The sequence below is a fragment of the Pleurodeles waltl genome, chromosome 6 (genome assembly GCF_031143425.1).
Source record: "Pleurodeles waltl isolate 20211129_DDA chromosome 6, aPleWal1.hap1.20221129, whole genome shotgun sequence".
NCBI classification, from domain to species: Eukaryota; Metazoa; Chordata; class Amphibia; order Caudata; family Salamandridae; genus Pleurodeles; species Pleurodeles waltl.
Window position 1 is genome coordinate 830963812 of NC_090445.1, and position 20870 is coordinate 830984681.

Consider the following 20870-nt stretch of genomic DNA (forward strand, 5'->3'; position numbering starts at 1 on the left):
GTCTGAATGAACCAAATTACCTATAACTTTCCCCAATCTCCTAGATAAAATCCCTGTATACAATTTATAATCCGAATTCAGCAATGAAATAGGTCTGTATGATGAGCAAGACATTGAATCCTTGCCTGGTTTTAACAATAAACAAATTATGGCTTCATTCCATGATTTAGGTACCTGTGCCCCTTCTAAAAGCATAGAATTGAATAATTCCAATAAAACTGGTGTGAGTTCCTCCCCCAGTACCTTATATAACTCATTTGGTAGATCATCTGGCCCAACTGCCTTCCCTTTCTTCAAGGTTTTTATAACTTCAGCAAGCTCTCCCCCAATTATCTCACAACCCAGTGACTGCCTTGCTAATTCATCCAAAACTGGAAGATGCGCTTTTTTCAAAAATGCTCTAATCGACTCCTCTGAATTTACAAGGTTCTCTGAATATATTTCTTGAAAAAAAGTTACAAGTGCTCCCTCAATCTCAGATTGCTCAACACAAGTCTGATTCGTGGAGTCTAATTTAACCGATAAGATATACCTTTTAGAATAATCTGACTTAACCTTCCAAGCTAACAGTTTGCTACAACCTTCTCCGTATTCGTAATGCGCATATCGACTACTTTCCCATTTTAACCTATTACGATTCTCCAAAAAGAATTCTAAGTCCATCCAAACCTTTTTCGCTTGACGTGCCAATTCCTCTAGTTGCTCTTCCTTCCCTTCTCTTCGTGCATTATGCATTAAAACCTGAAAGGTATTTAAAGATGATTCCATACCCCCCAACTTCTCCTTTTCTTCGCGACACCTATATATCGCCAGGCTCACAAGCCTCCCTCTAATATAGGCCTTGTAGGCATCCCAAACACACCATAAACTTGCTGTTCCTCGATTCAAGTCAAAATAATCTCTTGTATCTTTCTTTAACATCTCTACTATTGAGTCATCTAAAAGTAAAGAGCGATTTATTGTACTCCTAATACCCTGACTCTCCACCTTAATACCCAGATGTAGTTTTACCGCTGAATGGTCCGAAAGGTGTGCTGGGTTGTGGGCTGCCTTTATCACACCTGGACACAAACTCTTATGAATTAGAAAAAAATCTATTCTAGATTTATGTCCATATTTTTTATTGTGGAATGTATATCTATCTCCTTCACCCCCTTTCCAGTGCCAAATGTCTATCAGACCTAAGTCCCGCATGGCTTGCTTCACCTGTGCCCTAGTTTTAGGTAAGTTAACCGTACCCCGTGGGGTCGATTTATCAAGAACAGGATCCAACAATATATTAAAGTCCCCTCCTAACACCACTGGATACCTAGCTAAAAGTAAAATATTAAATAATTCTTTAAATGGCGTTGGATCATCTAAATTTGGACCGTAATAACCTGCCACTGTAACCCAGTACCCATATACACACACTTCTACCACTACCCATCTACCCCTGGAGTCTACTTGCACCTCTCCTACCTTAAACCTTATAGGGTTTTTGAGCAAAATTGCCACACCTTTGACCGCACCAGATTGAGTAGAGTATGCACTATATAATACCCATTTCATTCGTTTAAGCCAATTTTCCCCCTCTTCTTGTTGTAAATGAGTTTCCTGCAATATAATAATCTCCTCCTCAACCAATCTTAAGTACTCAAAAATCTTCCTCCTCCTATGTACCACCCTTAGGCCACTAACATTCCATGAGAGAAACTTTAATCGTAAACTACCATACTTAGTCATTTTCAAAGAAAAAGTCTTGGTCATCTTCCCCCCTCCTATCTAACCAAGTTATGAGGACTCTCTTTTTTTAATCTTTTTGTACCCGCCTACCCCTACACCCAGTGCCAAACCACCCCTCCACCCACCAAACCAGCACACAACCGAACCCCACCCCCCCCCCCAGGGAACCCTCCCTGTTTCTTTTAGGATAACCATCCTGCTATCCTTTATTTGAGCTCTCCGTCGGACAGGATTTCCCAATTCTACTAAGATGCCTTAATCTGTTCTATGAAAGCCCTGACCTCCCCCGGTTCTCTCATATTGTACATTTTATTTCTCCACATAATACGTAGAGCAGCCAGAAACCTTAACTGTACCGTGGCACCAAGAGAGCGGAGCTCCTGCATGAAATTCCCCAATTCCCACTGCCTATCTAACGTTGCTTTAGACACATCCGATCTCACACGAAAAGACCAATCCCCTTTGGAAAAAGCTCCAACTTTAAGGGCTTCGGATAGAATTCTCTCCTTGATTGTATATGTAGCAAAGTTTATCAAAATCCTCCTGGGATTTTTCCTTCCGGGGTTCTTCCTAAACGGATCCCGATGAACTCTTTGGATATCCTCCTATAAGTTCAACGAAGCTAAGCTCGGAATAGCCTCCTTGATTAGAGAGATCACATAACCTTTAATATCCTCCCCTTCTAATCCCTCAGGAACTCCCAACAGCCTAATATTGTTTTTCCTCATATTGTTTTCCAACGACTCCAGCTTATCCTGCAACATCTTTTCTCCAATTTTTAGCTGTGAAATATCCTTAGAATGTACCATCAACCGCTCCTCTTGGGCCTCCACCATAGCCTCCAGCTTGCCCAACCGATCTGATAACAAATTAATTTTGCTTTCCAAAACTTCACAGGCTTCCCGGATTCTAGCTTGATTATTTTCTGAAATCTCAAATTTCTCCCTAATCTCTTTAGTAAGAGAAATTAACAAATCCTGCACATCTGTGCTGTGAGTCACTGAAACGGCTGGGGGAGTAACCTCTACTTCCGGCAAGGTTAATGTAACGGGAGAGGCCTCCATTTTTCCTACTAGATCCTTTGCTAACTGATCTGACATATTACTATCCGAGCTCGCAGATTGTTTTGATGAGCCCAGACCACCTAAAGGAGGTTGAACGTTTACCATACCCTGCGGGGGAAGGGTTGTATTCCGAAAATACTTAGTAATCAAAGACTCACTTTTCCTCGCAGGCTCAGCCTGACCTTCCTCTGAGGAAAGTTGGGGCACTTCCAAGTGTAATACTGTGTGTTCAACCCCCCTCCTCGCTGGGCCTTTACTGCAAGCCTCTAAACCTCTATTTCTTACTATAGCCGTTGCTATAGTTACTGGTAAATGGGGATTAACACTCACCCACAGGGGGCCAGGCTTACCTTTCTTCGCACCCTCCAACTCACTGACCTCTGCCCGGACACCCCTGGGGCGACGCTCGGCTGGCGACATACACTGTGATGCTCCAACGCCGTCCCCTACTCCTCTTCTCGAACTTCCACTTAGATTTCTCCTAATCGAAAACCCCGGAGTCTCTGGTAGTCCTCCACGAAGAGAGCAGCGAGAGGTGTAGCGTCTCCCGCGGCGCACACCCCTCACCGCCTCTGCCCATATGCTGGAGTCCGATGCGCGCTTCCAGCACAGCACCTCACCACCTTTCGCCGGAGCGCGTATCTCCCCTCTCCTATCTGCTGTTTTTCTAAGCGACCTGTCCAGGGCCGTTCAACCATGTGGCAGGGAAAAAATTACGTGGCCGCAAAACAACTTGCGGTTTTGGAGCTCCCTGTCTGCCGTTATACTCCCCAGCCCTTCCTGGGCTGAGAGCGAGCACAAATGCGGCAACTATAAAAAAAAATTTTTAAAACAGCTTGAGAGCTCCAATGCCCTTCGCTTCCTTAATCCAGGCACATCGTAACGTTCCGACGAAGAATAAACAACAAAGAACCACAAAAACACAGCCGCAGACGCGCACGGCTTAGGAGCTCCAATGCTTTGCTTCCGTGCTCCGGGCGCAGCGTTACACTCTGACGCCTTCCTTCCTCTCCGACGGAGAGCTCGCGGTCCAGCTCTCTAACTGGCCGCCATGTTCCCCTCTGTTGTTGTGTTGTTTGAGACTTCCCAACTGTGTCTCAATTGATGTATGACAGTCATCGACCTGCCTTTTTAACATTAATTAGTGAATGGATAATTCATTATGCAACCTATTAGTATAAACGTCGTATTACAAATTTAATTCCCATTCTCAGACCAGTTGGTGTGCAAATTGCACACTCCTAGTTTAGTTTGTGAATCGAAATAGTACAGAAGACTCATTTTATTTTTCTAATCTTTTCTTTTCCAACTAAGAATACCAAAGTCAGAGTTCAAGTAGTCACAAAAGAGCTGTTGAAATAATAGGCATTAGAAGTTGCTAGCTTACCTTCCATCACCAATTCAGCATTTACTCCACAGTTTGCTGGAACACCAAGTGTCAAACATGCTCTATTACATGCATAGCCTGGTCAACCCTATGCATTTTCTGTTCCAGGATTAACCTAAACCATTTTGTAGCAGATAATAGCCAAACGCATACCAGGCGTGCCAACAAATAACCACAATATAACATTTTCACCAGGCACCATTAAAAACATCAAGAGACACACAAATCAAACTGCGTTCTTTTACATTTTGACAACATTAACCAAGTCATCCACATTTACCTTTTGACACTTTAACAGATCACCCCAAACTCACCTTCCTCCTTTACTGAGATTTGCTACCCCTCCCTTCGCCTAATCACCTATTATTTTTAAAAGAGTCCCCCATTGCATAATATAGAGGGTTGTATTACACCATCTAGTTCGAATGAGTTGATAATACATCTGATCCTAAGACAAAATAATGACCTGAAAAAGGCAGAGTTGTGCTGTGTGATATCGTTGCTTACAGCGATTATAATATCTACTCAGGAATATTAGCAAGAATGTTAGTAAAAGTAGCAGGGAAGTTTATTCATTTGGATCAGAAGGGCCTTCTTTTGAGAAGACAAATGCACAACCTCACACACCTAACTGGTACCAGTGGATCTTGCCAAGGTTAGAGATGAGCCATAAGCAATAGTCACGATCGATGCAGCTAAAGCGTTCAACAGGTTGTGTTGGGTGTACTTGTGGGAAGCCCTGGAAGTTTTTGGGTTTACTCTAGCCCTAAATGAAAGGTATAAAAAGTTGTACAGAGGCTCCTCATCATGGATATTGGTTAATGGTACATTAACAGGGAAACTGGAGACCACTAGAAGGACATGTCAGGGCTGTCCCCTTTCCCTAGTTCATTTTGGCTTATTTATAGAGCCCCTGGTGAAGGCTTTTACAATGGCTGGATGGATTATCCCGTTCCAGTCATTAAACTATACAAACAAGATAGTCTTGTATGCTGGTGATGTTATACTTTACACTAAAGACCCTGTATTAAATGTTCCTTGGATGAAGGAAATAGCAGAAGAATTTGGCACCTTTTCGAAATACCTGATAAATCTAAAACAAAGATTTTTGGATGGAACTAATTATATTTTGATGGTAAAACACAATCATCAATAAGGTACTGAGGCGTTACAATCATTAATAAACTGGAGGGTCTGCAGCAGTTAATCTTAAAAGGGTGATGAGTGAAGTTAAACAAGTGCTCAACAGATGGATGAATCTCCCCCTGACGAGCTATGGCCATAATAACTTGACTAAAATGAGAATACTACCGAAACTGACAAACCTTTTAGGCAAAATCTTTTGTGAATACATTTTTTTTAAAAAACTTGGAACCTGCCCCTTACTTACCTGAACTTACCACTGGCTTAGTCCAACCTTGCTCTTATTTACATGCTTATGATTGGCCAGCAAGTTGTCTGTTTTCACTTCCTGCTCCCTACTGCTTTGTTGTCCTGCCATCCATGTGGTCGTGTAGAGCAGGGACCAAGTACTCCTTCCAGTCACTGCCACTGGCTACTCGCCAGTGTGCTTCCACTGACCAAATGCTTCCCAATGTACTTTTTTGTTTACTTTCATAGTGTACGGGGCTGAATGAAGTATATCCTGGTAGTTCTCAAACCCTCCACCAGGCTAACCAAGACATTCGCCATACTGCTTGAGACACAAGAAACAAGCATGACACGCAGGCAGCCTTTCCGAATAATAAAAAAGTGTGGAAATCTGCATAACGGTGCTGCTTGACAACTTTTACAATGTAGATGTCTGAGAAAGGAGAAGGCTTGGCTACAGTAATAAACAATCCCAATTAGCACGGCTGTGTTAAAGAACGGAGGAGACTTGGCTCTCTTTTTTTTTTGCATATTTTATATAGCTCAAACTTGACCCGAATGTAATGGAGCGCTTTACATGAGCATCAGTTAGGTTGCACAGGACACTAATGATGTTGCAAAAGGACGTTAATGAAAAGTCCCAATTAGCACGGCTTAATAGATGGATTATAGGTCAGGTGGAGCGAGTGCCACTCCCACAGGGACCTTGTCAGCTGCCAGCACTAAATGTGCAGTTTCAGGAAAGCTGATAATATAGATTGTTTTCCTCAAAGTATATGCCATCCTCTGTTTATACCAAATGAATCAACCTCTCTAAACATTTTCCTTTGCTGCCTCCCAGTTAACAGCACAGGGAAATCACTAGACCCGTGTAACTGGCTATCTTCAGACGATACAACCGTTTTAGACACACATACACTCACTTCCGGGTTCTTGAGACGACAGACACATAGCACAGCACCGTAAACTGCTATGCTCACCTCATTATAGTGCTTTCTTACCTTTGTACTTTCAAACATGTTGCGCTGTAACTCGTGCTGCTGTGCAACATGTAAGAAAACAATAGCAAAGCAAATAGATTTTGCATAGGCGAAACCTATTGGCTTTGCCAATGCTTGTTAACAGCATGTCCCTATCCTTCCTCAGAAACTGCATTATAAAAATACAGAAAATGCTGAGCAGCTTTATTTGGGCTAAGAAGGGAAACAGGCGAAGCTGGAAAAAGCTTAGGAGAAAACTTGAGAATGGTGGTTTAGGCCTTCTCGATTTGTGTTTGTACTGTCTTGCCTTTTAGTTAAAAAAATAAAATGGAAGATATTTATCGCTTTGCTACACGTACTAGATTCTGAGGGATCCTTACATAAACTTGGGAAGGAACTCTAGTTAAAAAAAATAATAAAAGAAAAAGTCAGATTAAAAGTTGTTAAAGTTCTTCAGCCAGCACTGAAACTATGCTATTTTTTATAACATATATTGGTCATGATGCATATAATTTGCATAAACTCTAACAATACTTTATAGTATATAATTTTACATTTGGTGTATTGGGTATATAAAAAGAGGCTCTTATTTGTCACACTGTGTTTCGTTTTTTACTGTGATGTTTACATCCACAATTTTCATGCAGAAATTATCAACCTGTTATAACTCTCAAAATCCTGCATAAAAAATTGCCCTTCCATCACTTATATTTTTTTAAATCGCCCTCTTCTTCTTTGTACTTTCTGTCTCCCTCTTCTATATACAAGTTACTCTAAAAATATCATGCCTAACTGCCTTAAAGTTCTTTGGAAACCATAGCAATATCTATTAATTTCATCTAGGAATTGTGTCTCACTTAGCACCCATCTAATAATCACATCATGACAATTACCGCAAAGAAACTGGGAGGAATGCATGGAATAAGTCAGTTGACTGACCGCTAATTTGGCTCCCGAGTAGTGTGCTACTCGCCGCAAAGTGCTTCAACGCCTCATCAGGGGTAGTAAGTGCTACACAAACACAATTTATATTATTATAAGTAAAATCCTGGGGATCAATTACAATGCTATGTATGCTCCAATTTGGAATTCACCAGGCGGTTAAAAGAAGCGGGGTTGTTACACTGTGGCAGGCTACTAGATCGGTCTCAACTACTGTTGTGAGAGTTTTTTTAACAGAAGTTACCAGAGGGCCTGTATCAACATTTAAATATTATCAAATAAGCTTTTGGTGGCATGCAATAAAAAGACCAGCGATGATGAGGATTCAGCCATAATTAAAAAAAAGGAGGTATTGCTATGGTACTGTGTGTTAGTGACACCGGATGATAACAACGTCAATACTTTGATGCAATCTTGGGAATTATAATTGCCAATGCATAAGCAACTAGAACTACGGAAAGTATCCTTAAAACGTACTTTTCTTCCATAAAATCGGATACTTTAAAGCAGAATCATCTCTATACCATTTAAATAATCTATTTGACACCCGACAGGATAAGTATGCTTGTAAGAGACCCGGAGCCAAGTTGCAAGAGGTGTGGTGAGGCAAATGCAGATGATATCCAAATATTTAAAGTGCCTTGCGCTCACTAATTTCTGGAAGTAAGTAAGTGGTATGCTGTCAGAGATCTTAAGTCAAGTAACTAGGGTAAGCCTGTACCTTGTTTTCTTTGGCATGCATCTTAAGATGGTGACGTCTCTCTCCAAATTCAAGGTAACATTCCTGTTTTTTATTATTCCCTCTGATAAGGCGAGAGATATGCTGGAAGTGGATACAGACTCACCCTCCGGTTCGTTATGATTGGGTCAACATGGCAGACAGAATAAGCAGATGGGAATTATATTCCAGCCCCAGAGTACAGGTACAAGCAGTGTGGAAGGATCTTCAAACCTGCCGAGCCATATATAGGAATGACACATCTGCCCAATAATTAAACCAAGGGTGGTTGGAGACTCTGACCCTAAGTTATCGGAGGCCAGATATTCCAGCGAGTCTTTAAAGGAGATGTCATCTCTTTAACCCAATAGCACAATGTAAGACCACTATTAATTGGTAAATGAGGACAAAAAAGAAGGTTGTAAAACAGCCAAAGTTTGACTTTCTCATCACTGGCCATAGGAGCATCTACCTCTTCCCTCACTCTACGGCTCATTGTTTCACAAGTTCTTTTAACGTTAATTATATGATTTTTAATGCATTTGTTTGTGAAACACTCACACAACTAAAATTTCCCTTCAACGCTCTTGAGATGGATGGGATTAATACAGGGTGTAAAAGATACACCAGTGGTGTCTGGTTAGGTGGTAAATGAGCACCCACTCTGATAGAAGCAGCACTATGTAGGGCTGTTATATGCCACACAGTCCATATGAATCTCACTCTGGTCACAGTCTGTTGATTGCAGCAGTCTACCTGTCCTGGACATAGTTCAGGAGGCACACTCCTATGTTTATCCCAGCATGTGCTTGCAGCTCCCTCTAGACAACACTATTGACCCACACTGTATATTCTTCCACTTCTAAGGGTGATACACATCACATTAGTTGTTCCTTTGCTTCTAAATCACATTCCACCACTTTTTATGATTTTCCTTTTTTAGCTCAATATCTATAAAACCCTTCTTTCTCAAGAGGACTCCTGCTCAAACATTTCATGAAGAAACAGGAAGTGAACTGTTTGGTTCCTATCAAACCATTGTGGTCGGCCCCACTGTCTATAATGTTGTCACATCCCTCCTTGGGAGCACTACTACCTGTTTGTCACTTACTGTTTCTCTTTCACTTAATTCCTGGTTCACCTGGAGCTCTCAGAACCAGGTGTTGAGGATGCTGCAGCACTGGCTTCCAACCTTTGACTTCTGTACCTCCACGTTATCAATACTGGAACCCGGGGACCCTGCCTAAATTATTACTGGAATCGACGGACCCTCCCAATGAGCCATTACTGGAAGCCCGGGACCCAGGCCTAAACACGGTCGATGATCTGAACCGCAAAACAAAAACACAGAAACAAATAAAAAAATAAAAACTGTAACTTTCATAGGAAGGTTGGAGGTTTTCTAAAATCAATTGAAGCCACACACCGTCCATACTATATTCTGCTTGGTGCACCTGCACTGCTGCCCCAAATCAATCTAAGGACCCATTTTTAACCTCCAGTTTCAAATTCCTTGACATTTACAGTATGCTTTACAAATTACAATTGTACATTTAGCCACTTTATTAATACACACTTTGTTAATCTGTTAGTATTAGTTAATTTCCTTATTAGTCATGGACTCCCTGAGGAGGCTTCATGGATCCCCAGGACTGCTCGGACCACAGGTTGGGAACCACTGGGCTACAGTTACTGTGCTGGGTTCACCTCCCTGGTTGTTGGATCATGGTTGCTTTTGTTGTTTTGCTTCCTCTCCTTTAATCTTTTCTTCTTGTATCCTGCTCGACCTGGTCCTCATCTACTCTATTTTGGTTTTGTGAGTGCCTGATTTCTCAGTAAAGCTCTACTTTAGATACCCTGTCTGTTTTGAGGTGTCTGCCACCTAGTATTGGGCTCAGATGTTTGCAAGTTGTTTTCCTTTAAGAAGTCTTTCAAGTCACAAGGTACAGTGACTCTTCCCTTAGCCGGCAATGCACATGGGCAAAGACTCCAATCTAGATTATTTTTGGCACAGTGAGTGAGTAGTATGTACTTGTGAATGAAAAGTAAATGAAGCATGTGTATTTCACAAAATAAATAAGGACTTGAGAAAAACGAGATCTGTGACCAGAGCAACACGCATCTGGAGAAGAGGGTGGGCAAATGTAAATATACAGCACTACACTCTACAAACAGATGCCTACAGGGAAAGTAACATTTTCCATTTGTGGCATGATTTGCTGTATATACACATGCTCTGTATAGGCCATAAAGCAGTACTCTCCATAACCTGTGGCTAACATGCGAGCAATGCAAATGTCTTGAATAACTTTCTTAGAACGGTCTGGTCAAACAGTGCCTGGAGTCTGGCAGGCAAGAACATTCACACAGTAGTGCTTAGTAAACATCTGTGGGATTGACCATGTAGCCGCCTTGAATATCTTGACTAATGTTCCCCATAAAGGACATGGTAGCCATCTTTTTTCAAGTGGAGTAAGTCCTAGGAGTAAAGGGAAGGGCTCTCTTGGCTTTGAGATAGCAAGTCTTAATACATTTACCTATCCATGTTGCAATCCCTGCTTTGGGGATAAGCTGCTGCTTGTGGGGCTTTGCAAAGGTCAAAAACAACTGGTCAGCCTTGCGTAAAGGTTTAGTTAATACATGAGAGCATGATTTGTGTCTAGTCTATGCAGCACTCTCTCTGCTATAGAGTCTAGCTGGATGAAAAAGACTAAAAGCTCTACAGGCTGCTAAGTGGACTGAGGCAACCACCTTTGGAAGGAGCTTACAGTTTATCCTGTACTACACTCTCCTTGTGAACTTGTATGAAAGGTTCTTGGACAGTGAGGTTATGTTACTTTCCAGGTGAGGTACTGGAGTGGGCAAAAGTGTAAGGGTTCGAATGGGAGACCAATGAGCCTAGTAAGTCTGATACTGAGGCTCCACACTGGCACAGGGGGAACCCTAGGAGAAACGACTCTTTAGGCTCTCCTTGAATGCCTTGATGACAGGGAAGCTAAAGAGGGAGGACAACTTTCTGTTTTGAATGTACACAGCTATAGCAGATAAATAAAGGCATGCTGAAGTGTAGGCTAGGCTTGACTTCTAGAGATGGAGTAGGTAGATGATTATATCTTAGACTGCAGGTGTCAGAGGATCTAGTTTGTTGGCATTGCAGTTGTGAACAAATCATTTCAACTTTGCAACATGGCATGCACGTGTGGTAGGTCTACAGGACTTATGCAGGATGCCCATGCATTCCTGAGGAAGGCCCATGTAACCAAATTCTAGGACCTCAGATACCAAATCGCACATTTAAGATTTTTGGGATCTGGGTGCCTTAATTGGCCTTCATTCCTGGTTGAGAAGATCTAGCCTGTTTGCAGCCTCTAGAGGAGGTTGATCGACATCTCTAATACAGCTGAATACCAAGGTTGCCTAGCCCAGGAGGGTGCAACCAGAATGAGGGCTAGTGATGTTTGCTGTATATTCTATACCAACAGTGGTAGGAGCGGGAGAGGCAGAAAAGCATAGGCAAGTATCCCTGAGCAGTTAATTCATAGTGCATTGCCTGTGGATAGAGGGTGTGAGCACCTGGAGGCGAAGGCTAGGCATTTTGTGCTCTCAGGCGTGACAAACAGGTGTACCTCAGAAGTGTCCAAGCACTGAAAATACTGGTGCAAGACCTGCAGGTGGAGTTGCCAATTGCTGGCTTGCTGATGTGTCCTAATTAACAGTTCCACTAGTTTGTTGTCCACCCTCTGTATGTACTCTGTCATTAAGTGAAGACAGTAGAGAAAAGCCCAATACCAGATTATATGAGCCAGCAGGGAAGGGGGTAGAGAGTGAGACATCCCACCTCCCCTGCTTCTGAAAGTAGTACATGGCAATCATGTTGTCTGCCTTCATCAAGACTACTTTGCATCGAATAAGTGGTGAGAAGCATTTGCAGAAGCTGAGGATAGTTGATGTGGTGGCTCTGCCGTTGTGCAATCCACACCGCCTGCACTGTATTGTGGTCGAGGTGAGCTCCCTACCCAGTTTGGGAGGCATCCATGGTTGTTGCTGCTGGTGATTGTTGCTGTTCCACCACTACAGAAAGTGATGGGTTCCGGCTTTTAAAAGCACTAAATCCTCGATCTAACCCTCCACTTGTGACTACTGTGCTGAGAGGCACTGCTGTAACAGGTGCATGTGTAGCTGGGCTTGCGATACGACAGCAATACACAAGGCCATCATGCCTAAGAGCCACTGGCGTATGTGAATTAATGGAAAAACGAAAACTGAAAAAACACATGGGGGGGGGCAAATCATGGAAAACCAATTTTAAGGATAGAAATTTTTAAGGAAATATAAATAAGTTGAAAATTAAAGGAAACATTTTAAAGGAAAGATAATTCTAAGGAAACATCCAAAATCACACTCTTGGGTGAAGATTAGGGGTAGTGAGTGTTTTTGGGTACAGGGCTGGGTGATGAGCAGATTTTAGGGATGGGTGGTGAGGTTTTTTAGGTTTTATGAACAGGGAGTATAGGGCTGGTGAGTGTTTTTAAGGTTCAGTGATGGGTAGAATTTTGGGATGGTGAAGGGTTTTTAGTGATTAGTAATGGGTAGAGTTTAGGGTGGTCTGGGGGTTTAAAGGGTTTAGGGATAGGTGGAGTTTATATGTAGAAAGGGTTTTTAGTGTTCAGGGATGAAGGAGTTTAGGGGTCATAAATAGGTGTCTTTCAGGGTTGGTGAGTGTTTTTTAGGGTTCACAGACAAGTCACGTTTAGGGGTGGTGAGTAGATTTTAGGGTTCAGGGATGGCTGTCTTGTAAGGGTATTGAGTTTTTTTAGTTTTACAAACTGGAAAGTTTAGGACTTATGAGTGTTTTTAAGGTTTAGTGATGGGTTGAGTTTTGGGGTGGTGAAGGGTTTTTAGTGTTCAGTAATGGGTTGAGTTTAGGGTGGTGTGGGGTTTTAAGGATTTAAGGATCAATTGACTTTATATGTAGAAAGAGTTTTTAGGGTTCAGGATTTTAGGGGTGGTGAGGAGCTTTATGGGTCATGAATGGGTGGTTTCAGGGTTAGGGAGGGTTTTTAGGGTTTAGAGATGATTTGAGTTCAAGGATGGTGTTGGATTTTAAGGGATCAGGGCTGGGTGGGGTGTAGGTGTAGAAAGAGGTTTTTAGGGTTCTGGAATGGGTGGGGTTTGGAAGTAGTGAGGGGTCCTAGGTTGAGAGATGTGTACAGTTTACAGTAGGTGTGGACATGGCTTTATGGCTCTGGAATGGGGGAGTTTTAGGGGTCAGGGATGGGTGAAGTTGGGGGGTCAGAAATAGGTGGTTTGTGTGTGGGAAGGCACTGTATGGGGTAGAGATGGATTGGGTTTAGAGATAGTAAGGGATCAGCACATGAAAAACATCCAAAGTAACTGCTAGACAATGTAGATAAAAATCAAAGTATTGAAAGAAGTACCTGTGACAAAAATGTTTCTGGAAGCAAGACTAACAACCATTTCATTTACATTTTAAAAAATAAGCATGGAGAAGCCAATTTTGAAACAAAAGACTTTCTATGAATTGGTTCTATGAAATTGTAAATGTCATTCATCCTACAAGGTGGCAATAGGCCACAACCCTTTGAGAACTTGGCTAGGTTTAGCATGTGACTGAATTTAGAACCGCTCCTAAGATGGGTAGGATCTGGAGGGGTTGTAGGTGGGACTTAGACATATTTTTGCTTAACCTAAAACTGTGAGGAGATATGGTCACTTGTGTGCTGAAGGCACTGCTGGTTACTTGCACTCTTTATCAATCAATCATCGAGATAGGGGATACATGACGCCTCCTCTTATCAAGTGTGGGGACACCACTGCCAGGCAGTTGGTAAAGACAATTAGTCGGTGTAAGGAATGGATGAGGATTTGGAAGTAAGCATCCTTGAGGTCAAATGCCTGTTGGAGTAGATGTATGACATCCTGCAGCATCCCAATGTGAAAATATTCATGGAGAACACATCTGTAGAGGGACCCGAGGTCCAGAATGGGTCTGAGAGAGCCATCCTTTTTGGGGATAAGTAAAAACAGTGAATAAAGCCCAGTGCCATGTTAATGGGCAGTTACTGGCTCGATGGTTCCCTTCTGAAGGAGCACTTGGACCTTTTCTTGTAAGAGACAGATGTTTGCTACTGAGGTGTTTGCGGGGGAAAGGGGGGATATTGGGTGGTGGTGTGAGGAGTTGGAGGCAGCAGCTGTGCTTAACTATGTCTAGCACCCACTTGTCTGATGTAATTTCCTGCCAGTAGGTTAGGAAATCTTGGAACCATCCCCCAAAATGAGTTATGTTGTCGGGGTGGAGTTAGTTGCGGAGTCACTGTTTGGTAGCTGAGGCCCATTCACCAAAGTGTCTCTTGCCTCTACCCTTATTGCTCTTGTTCTTATATGTGTGCCTCCCCTTGGAAGCTGGTGGTGGCAGGCCTGCTGCTTTCTTTGACAATAAAAAGGGGTGTCTGGGGAGGTGGTTTTACTGCCTGTCCTATACTGCTGCCTCTATATGAAGCCCCTCTGAGTGGATTTGTGCAGTGAACCATAGCCTTAACTGTGTCAGTGTCCTTTTCAGTTTCTCCATCATTTAGACTGGCTGCAGACTGCAGAAGTGTTTGACCTCGAAGGGCAGGTTGAGCAAATGTTGTTGTACTTCGGGTTTAAAACAAGAAACACAAAGGCAGGCATGGTGTCTTACAAGAAAGCTAGTATTGATACCACAAGCTGCAATGTCCACATCATCTAGGGCATAGCAGATGGTGGCATTTCAAACTGTTTCCCCTCCTCCAGCACCTCCTCCCTCCTCTCCTGAAATTCTCAGGCAGATGCTTGAAGAGGTCTGTCATCTCATCCCAGTGTACTCTATCGTATTGTGAGAGTAAACCAACAGAGTTGGTACTCCTCCACTGGGTAGCTGCTTGCTCCGCTACCCTCTTTCCTGCTGTGTCTATCTTTTTGCTCTCTTTATTTGAAGGGGGAAATGTCTCTGGCCCGGGCAGTGGCTCCCTTGCTGGCAGTATGCACTAATTAGGGAATCAGGTGAAAGCTTCCCACAGATGTAGGAAGGGTCAGTGGGAGAGGTTTTTTTTGTGTTTCTTATCACCGTGGGAAAGGGTAGTCACCGTGGCGTGACTACCCTAGCATTAACAGACTTCTTAAAGGTGTTGGCTGTGGTCTTGAACATCTCTTTAAGCATAAGGAGGAATTGGACTGGGCGCTGTGGTTTGGACAGCGTCTCTACCAGAAAGTAATTGTCTTCCTGGAGGACATGCATAACCACATAATTGTAAGTGGCTGCCCTCTGAATAACCTCATGGTTATGTTATGATGTTATGAAAACTTATTAAGTGCATGGCTACCCAAAGGCCTCCCAGCGCTATACGAGACCTTCAAGACACAAACTGAGGAAAGGAATTAAAACAGCCAAGTTTTGAGTGAGGGACGGAAGGAGAGTTTGTGGCTGGTTGTAGACCAAGAGGAGGAGAATTCCACAGCTTGGCACCGAGATAAGCCACAGAGCTTCCGCCCCATTTAGATTTTTTTTGTTAGGGAGACTGAGGCTAAGGCCGTCTAGGAGGATCTAAGATGTTTAGAGGGCTTATGGAAAGAGGTAAGGGCCTGTAGAAAAGGGGGGCCTTTGTTGTGTAGTGCTCTGTGGATACAACACAAAGCTTTAAACTTTATACATTGTTCCACTGTGAGCCAATGCAGAGAAGAGAGCGCCAATTTGGCAGATTCATGCCTAGCTATATCAAACAGAAGGTGGGCAGCGGTGTTCTGTACCACCTGTAACTTCTTTTTCACATATTTCGGGGCACAGAGATACAAGTCATTAACATAGTCTAGACATGAAATAATAAGAGCCTGGATGATGAGTCTCTTTGCAGTGGGTGGAAGTATTTTAAACACCTTTCTTAGGAGTCTGAATGTGCCAAAGCAAGTGGAGGAAATTTTCTTAGCCTGATGATCCATGGTCAACCATGGATCAAGCCAAACACCTAGGCTCTTGATATTTCCCTTGGGAGGAGAGGGGGGGGGGGGGCAGATCCCCTATCGAGTTAAACAGAGGGGAATTAAGATCTGGCCGAGAACAGTGGCCTAAGATCATAACCTCTGTCTTATCTCCATTTAGCTTAAGTACACTAAGACATCCATTCCGACACTCCCTGGAGACAGGGGGAGAGTGACGACTCAAACAAGTTATGCTTAGTAGAGAGTGATACCACCAGCTGGGTGTCGTCAGCATATGACACTAGTGAAAGGCCATAAGGCTCCACTATATTTGCTAGTGGAGACATATAGATGTTAAATAAAGTGGGGCTAAGAGAAGAGCCCTGTGGCACGGTAGGAGATAGTGTCGCCTGGGGCCATAGCCTAGCTGGATACAGATCAGGATCTGTGTCACCCAGGGGAATAGACATTATAACCATCCCACATAGGGTGCACTGTGATTCCTTCCCCATATGAAGAACAAGGTGACCCCTCTGGAGAATGTGCAAGAGGGGAGGTGTGCGGTGGGGAACAAGGAGAAAGAGGTGGTGGAGGTAGATGACAGAGAGGCCTGGTGACCCTCTCCTTTGTCTTCTTGAGCTCAGGAGGTGGTAGAGGCTTGAAGGCGATTTCCTCCCCAAACGTGAGCCTCCTCTTCCGATGTAGAGTCTCTGTCCGCTTCGGTGGAGACTTTGAAGTGATTTTGCCTGTTTGAGGGTGTATGATCAGGCATTTCTGTTTAGCATCCAACTCTTCCTGCAGACCACTCAGAGTCTTCAGAGCCTGCAGATGAGGGTGCTTTTGGCACAGATTGGAATCTCAGATGCAGCAGCAATTTCACTGACAAAGACAGTTTCAGGCTCAATGCATGTTTTGGCATCAATAGAGATTTCAGCGACAGCAGCCCTCTTGGTTTTGGGTACCTGTGCAGAACCTTTGGGCTTGAAGGACGAATTACTTTGGTGCCTGAAGGAGGGAGCGTTGTTGGCTTTGAAGTATTTGGGCGACCATGGCCCAAAGGCAGTGGTGATCTGGATGACTATCGGTTGGGCATTGGGCTTGGCACTGACAGTGGCTGTGCTCAGCCCGGGGCAGTTGCATTGGACACAACTGAGTTTCAGAGGGCAAGGTACTCACTGTTGACATTTTTGCCCTTGTCTGCTAGGCATCAGTGTCTTGCTACTGCTTTTACTCTGACTCAGCATAGAAATCCGCATCTCGGCTTGCAGACGACTAGACAAGCAGTGCTTCTGAAAGTCTGGCTTCTCCGTCCTCCTCTGCCTCGACACCATGGTTCGTGAAGATGTTGGGGGTTTTTAGGACTCTTGTCTCTGCACCCTCTGATGTGCCCACATCCACTCATATCATTACCGAAGTGTCTTTATGGATGAAAAGGTGAGGCACATGGTATTATTGTGGTCGGGGAAGAGCCAGCAATTGCAGACCTGTTGGTCATCGGTTCACAGAAATGTGGAATGCCACTGAGAACATTCGGAAGGGTGTCCTTTTCATTATTGTTGACAAAAAGTATGAGCGAGTGGCACAAGCCAGGCCTGATGCGTCAGTGAAGGTCAGTGTCCGTTACACTGCTTTGACAAGGAAACTAAATAGTCGTCATGTGAAATACTGTCTGTTGCTACTGGGGTCAAAAAGCAATGCTGTATACATATATATATATATATACACACACACATACATACTTACCCAGGAAACATCTGTTTGTGGCATGTAGTGCTGCAGATTCACATGCTTTGCATGTAGTGCTGCAGATTCACATGCTTTGCATGTAGTGCTGCAGATTCACATGCTTTGCATAAGTCCGCCATCTAGTGTTGGGCTTGGAGTGTTACAAGTTGTTTTTCTTCGAAGAAGCTTTTTCGAGTCAAGAGATCGGGTGACTCCTCCTCTCGGTGATAGTGCGCATGGGCATCGAGTCCTTTGTTAGATTGTTTTCCCACACGAGGGTGAAGTAAGGAGTGAAGAAAAGCATATGTACATATATATAGTAAGAAAGGAAGATGGCCATGCAAAGTATATAAATATTTACATAAAGAAAGTACCACAATGGCTACAGGCTTCCGGAGAGGAGGGAGGACGCATGTGAATCTGCAGCACTACATGCCATGAACATATGTACACTGGGTAAGTGACATTTTACGTTCGATGGCATGTGTTGCTGTAGATACACATGCTGTTCATAGACTGAAAAGCAGTCCCCCTCCTAAAATAAGCTGTGGCTAGCCTGTAGGAGTTGGAGTAGTTTGAAATAGTGTTTTAAGCACGGCTTGACCAACATTTGCTTGTTGGTGAGATAGCACATCCACCAAGTAGTGTTTAGCAAATGTGTGTGGTGTGTACCATGTGGCTGCTTTTCCTATGTCTGCCATTAGTATCTTTCCTAAGAATGCCATTGAAGCTCCTTTCTTTCTAGTAGAGTGTGCTTTAGGTGTTACTGATAGTTGCCTTTTAGCTTTAAGATAGCAAGTTTGAATACACTTTACTATCCATTTGGCCAATCCTTGTTTTGATATTACCCTTATGAGGCTGTTGAAAAGCCGTAAAAAGTTATTTAGATTTTCTAAAATCTTTTGCTCTGCCTATATAATACGTAAGAGCTCTTTTGAGATCAAGAGTGTGGAGAGTTCTTTCAGCAACTGAATCTGCCTGTGGAAAGAAGACTGGCAATTCCCCTGACTGACTGATGTGAAATAGTGAAACCACTTTGGGTAGAAATTTTGGATTTCTCTTAAGTACTATTTTGTGTTTGTGAATTTGGAAGAAAGGTTCTTTAAAAGTGAATGCTTGAATTTCACTAATTGTCCTTAAGGAAGTAATTGCTACTAGGAAAGCAACTTTCCATATGAGAAATTGAAGAGCGCAATATTGGATGGGTTCAAAATGTGGACCCATAAGCCTTGTGAGCACAATGTTAAGATTCCAGGTAGGAGCTGGTGGAGCTCTAGGTGGAAGAACTCTTTAAAGGCCTTCCATAAAAGCTTTTATGACAGGAAGTCTAAACAGAGAAGTATGCTGTATGTTTTGGAGGTAGGCTGATATTGCTGTTAAATGAATTTAAATAGATAAATATGCAAGATTTGCTTTTTGTAAGTGAAGCAAATAACATACAATCTCCTGTACTGATGCTTTAAGTAGATTAATATTTTTGGGTTGACAGTAATATACAAAATGTTTCCACTTAGCTGCAAAGCCCTGCCTAGTTGTAGGTGTAAGTGCTTTCTTTAGAATGCCCATACATTCTGATGGAAGCTGTAGATATCCAAACTATGACCTCAGGAGCCAAATCGCCAGGTTGAGCATACTGGGATTGGGATGCCTGATTTGACCTTTGTTTTGAGTCAATAGGTCTGGTCCGTTTGGAAGATTGTGATTTGGTACTACAGATAGATCCAATAGTGTTGTGTACCAGTGTTGACGTGCCCATGTAGGAGCTATGAATATCATAGTGAGGGAAGTGTGACGGATCTTGTTGACCAGAAACGGAATTAGTGAGAGAGGGGAGGAAAAGCGTAAGCAAATATCTCTGACCAATTGATCCATAGAGCATTGCCCTTGGATCAAGGGTGTGGGTACCTCGATGTGAAGTTTGGCCATTTTGCATTTTCACTTGTTGCAAAAAGGTCTATGTTTGGTGTTCCCCACATGTGAAAGTACTGTTGAATTACTTGTAGGTGAATCTCCCATTCGTGTATTTGTTGCTGCATCCTGCTTAAGAGGTCCGCTAGTTGGTTGAGTATACCTGGGATATACTCTGCTAATAGGTGAATGCTTTTGTTAATTGCCACTTCCAAATTGTCTGTGCAAGAACAGACAACTGGGATGAGTGTCCCCCCCCCCCGTTTTTGCAGATAATACATTGTTGTCATGTTGTCTGTCCTTATTAACACTGTCTTGTGTGTGATCTGTGGCTGGAATGATTTGAGTGCTGAGAAAGCTGTCAGCAATTCCAAGTGGTTTATGTGGTAAGTCTGCTGGATTGAGTCCCATCCTCCCTGTTTAGTAAGATTGTTGAGATGGGCTCCCCAATCTGTCATTGATGCATCTGTGGTGATTATGGTCTGTGGTACATGGTCCTGAAATGGCTACCCTTTTAATAAGTTGGTGTGGTTCCACCATTGCAGAGAGTTGTAAGTCCGGCGGTCCAACAACACTAGATCGTGAAGTTGACCCTGTGCCTGGGACCATTGTTGTGAAAGACACTGATGTAGGGGTCTCATGTTTAGACGTGCATTGGGCACTAGTGATATGCACAATGCCATAATTTCCAATACCTTCATATTAAACCTTACTGTGTAAGTTTGATTGTATTGTAGCTGAGATATGAGACTGTGGAATGCTTGAATTTTTTGTGGGTTTGGGTAAGCTAATGCTGACTGAGGGTTCAGAATTGCTACAAGATATGGTTGTATTTGCGCTGGCTGAAGGTGAGACTTCTGGTAATTGATTGTGAACCCTAGACTGTGTAGGGTATCTATTGTGTATTGTTTGTGTTGTTGACAGGTTTGAATGGTGCTGGCTTTTATGAGCCAGTCATCCAGATAGGGAAAGACATGTATATACTGTCTTCTGAGGTACGCTGCAACCACTGATAGACATTTGGTAAATACCCTTGGTGCTGTTGTTACTCCAAAGGGTAGCACTTTGAATTGGTAGTGCTTGCCTGCTATCAC

The 20870-nt window shown here is 43.1% G+C and overlaps 1 protein-coding gene across 1 annotated transcript in view; it reads right to left on the reverse strand.

Moving 5' to 3' along the window:
* MFSD13A (major facilitator superfamily domain containing 13A) overlaps positions 1–20870 on the reverse strand; it is a 168336-nt gene that overhangs the window by 90112 nt on the left and 57354 nt on the right. The window lies entirely within an intron of this gene.